Here is a 3,258-nt window from a genome sequence, read left to right on the forward strand (position 1 = left end):
CGGAAACAGAACATTGTGGCCATCTTGAAGCATGTGGGAACAACAGACTGGGATAAGGATTGATTGAATATGTCGTTAAAACACACCAGCCAGCCTGGTCTGCGCATGCTCTGAGGACCGGCCTAGGGATGCCGTCTGGGCCGGCAGCCTTGCGAGTTAACACGTTTAAATGTTTTATCACGTTGGCCGCAGGTTTTGTAGCGGCCGTTGTCGGTGGCACTGTAGTGTCCCAAAGCGAGCAAAGAGTTGTTTAGTCTGTCCGGAGCCAAGACATCATGGTCCGCGACTAGCTGGTTTTCTTTTTGTAGGCCTGATTGACTGTAGACCCTGCCACTTACCTCTGTGTCTGAAGCCGTTGAATTGCTACTCTAATTTGTCTCTTATATTACGCTTAGCTTGTTTGATTGCTTTTGGAGGGATAGCTACACTGTTTGTATTCGTATGTGTCATGTTGTATTCGGTCACTTGAAGGCACTGGAGCAGTTTTGCTTGAGAGATGGGCAAAAAATCCCAGTGGCTAGATGTGCCAAGCTATAGAGACATACCCCAAGAGACTTGCGCGTATATTGCTGCAAAAGGTGGCTCTACAAAGTATTAACTTTGGGGCGAGCGTGAATAGTTATGCACGGTCAAGTTTTATTTTTTTTGTCTTAGTCTTGTTTGTTTCACAAAAATATTTTGCAATCTCAGAATGGTAGGTATGTGTGTAAATCCAATGATACAACCCCCATAAAATCATTTTAATTCCATTGTAAGCAACAAAAATAGGAAAATGCCAAATGTCATTTCTGTTTTTAATTTGCAAAAATGCTAAAAACTTTTTGCTTTGTCTGATGGTATTTGTGGTTAGATGATGAGGGGGAAAAGATTTAACAATTTTAGAATAAGGCTGTACTTTTAAATGTGAAAAATGTCAAGGGGTCTGAATACTTTCGAAGGCACTGTATACTTTGAAATAACTCTTCATCCACTTTGACCTGTCCAGCAATCTCCATCATGTCCAGGGCCAGGTGGCAGATAGACTGAGCATGGTGGGTACATGGTTCTGGCAGCCCACTGACCGTCATGTACTTATCACCCACTGTCTCCACCTATAGAAAGAGAGACATTTTGGTTGCTAGGCAGAACGTTATATCAGAAAATGCTGTATGACTTAAGTGTTTTTTTAAAGGGATGTGAGGTCTAGAAAACTGTAATTTTTAACACTTTATATCACTCACTGTTTCCATCTATAGGTAGAGAGAGCTATTTTGGTTACTATGCAGATCTTGATATCACACAATATTATTTCCCCTTAATTTAAATCCTTATGATGAAAAGGATCTTTGGCTTTCAATGGTTCATCAAACTATAGAGGGCCACTTGGGGCCACAAACCATKAAATAAATCTCTAACCAATCCATTGKGGTATACAGGTAACTGCRAAAATAAAGGAAACACTTGAGTAAATGAGTGATACATAGTATATTGAAAGTAAGTACTTCCACACAAGTGTGGTTCCTGACTTAATTAAGCAATTAAAACATCCCATCATGCTTAGGGTCATGAATAAAATGCCTAGTTGCCCATTATTTTTGTCTACCATGGCTAGAATAATAAATCTCAGTGACTTTGAAAGAGAGATCTCAAAGGAGCATAGGGGGTTAAAGGGTGTGTGTTATATATATACACACACACACACAGTACCAGTCGAGTTTGGATACACCTACTCATTCAAGGGTTTTAATTTATACTATTTTCTACATTATAGAATAATAGTGAAGACATCAAAACTATGATTTAAATTTTAACAAGGAAGTCAGTTAACAAATTCTTATTTACAATGACGGCCTACCGGGAAACAGTGGGTTAACTGCCTTGTTCAGGGGAAGAACAACCTATTTTTACCTTGTCAGCTCAGGGATTCAATCCAGCAACCTTTCAGTTACTGGCCCAACACTCTAACCACTAGGCWACCTGCRGTAGTTACTACATGATTCCATGTGTTARTTCATRGTTTTGATGTCTTCACTATTAATCTACAATGTAGAAAATAGTCAAAATAAAGAAAAATCCTGGAATGAGRTGGTGTCCAAACTTTTGACTGGTACTGTATACATTGCGTTTGGTAAGTATTCAGACCCCTTGACTTTTTCCACATTTTGTTACGTTACAGCCTTATTCTAAAATTMATTAAATATATGTTTTTATCAATCTACACCCAATACCGCATAATGACAAAGCAAAAACACATTAAATWMWWWWYAAAAAAAATGGAAATATGATCTTTACATAAGTATTCAGACCCTTTACTCCGTTGAAACACCTTTGGCAGTGATTAGAGCCTCAAGTCTTCTTGGATATGACGCTACAAGCGTGGCACACCTGTATTTGGGGAGTTTCTCCCATTCTTCTCTGCAGATCCTCTCAAGCTCTGTCAGGTTGGANCCAAGGACCTTCTCCCCCAATTGCAATTTTTTGGTACCCTTCCCCAGATCTGTGCCTCGACACAATCCTGCCTCGGACCTCTATGGACAATTCCTTCGACCTCATGGCTTGGTTTTTGCTCTGACATGCACTGTCAACTGTGGGACCGTATATAGACAGGTGTGTGTCTTTCCAAATCATGTCCAACCACTTGAATTTAKCACAGGTGGACTCTACTCAAGTTTTAGAAACATCTCAAGGATGATCAATGGAAACAGTATGAACCTGTGCTCAATTTCGAGTCTCATAGCAAAGGGTATGAATACTTATGTAAATAAGGTATTTATGTTTTTTATGTTTCATACATTTGCAAGAATTTCTAAAACCTGTTTTTGCTTTGTCATTATGGGGTATGGTGTGTAGATGGATGAATAAAGAAAATTATTTAATCCATTTTAGAATAAGGCTAACATAACAAAATGTGGAAAAAAATAAGGGGTCCGAATACTTTCCGAATGCACTGTGTGTACATACATACATACATACACAGTACCAGTCAAAAGTTTGGACACACCTACTCATTCCAGGGTTATTCTTTCTTTGTACTATTTTCTACATTGTAGAATAATAGTGAAGATATCAAAACMATGAAATAACACATATGAAATCATGTAATAACCAAAAAAGTGTTAAATAAATCTAAATATATTTTATATTTGAGATTCTTCAAATAGCTTCCCTTTGCCTTGATGACAGCTTTGCACACTCTTGGCATTCTCTCAACCAGCTTCATGAGGTAGTCACCTGGAATTCATTTCAATCACAGGTGTGCCTTGTTAAAAGTTAATTTGT

At 38.3% G+C, this 3,258-nt stretch overlaps 1 pseudogene; it reads right to left on the minus strand.

Moving 5' to 3' along the window:
• The window catches only part of LOC112068692 (guanylate cyclase soluble subunit beta-1-like), a 52,883-nt pseudogene that overhangs the window by 15,152 nt on the left and 34,473 nt on the right, over positions 1 to 3,258 (minus strand).

Source organism: Salvelinus sp. IW2-2015, unplaced genomic scaffold (assembly GCF_002910315.2).
Source record: "Salvelinus sp. IW2-2015 unplaced genomic scaffold, ASM291031v2 Un_scaffold649, whole genome shotgun sequence".
Taxonomy (NCBI): domain Eukaryota; kingdom Metazoa; phylum Chordata; class Actinopteri; order Salmoniformes; family Salmonidae; genus Salvelinus; species Salvelinus sp. IW2-2015.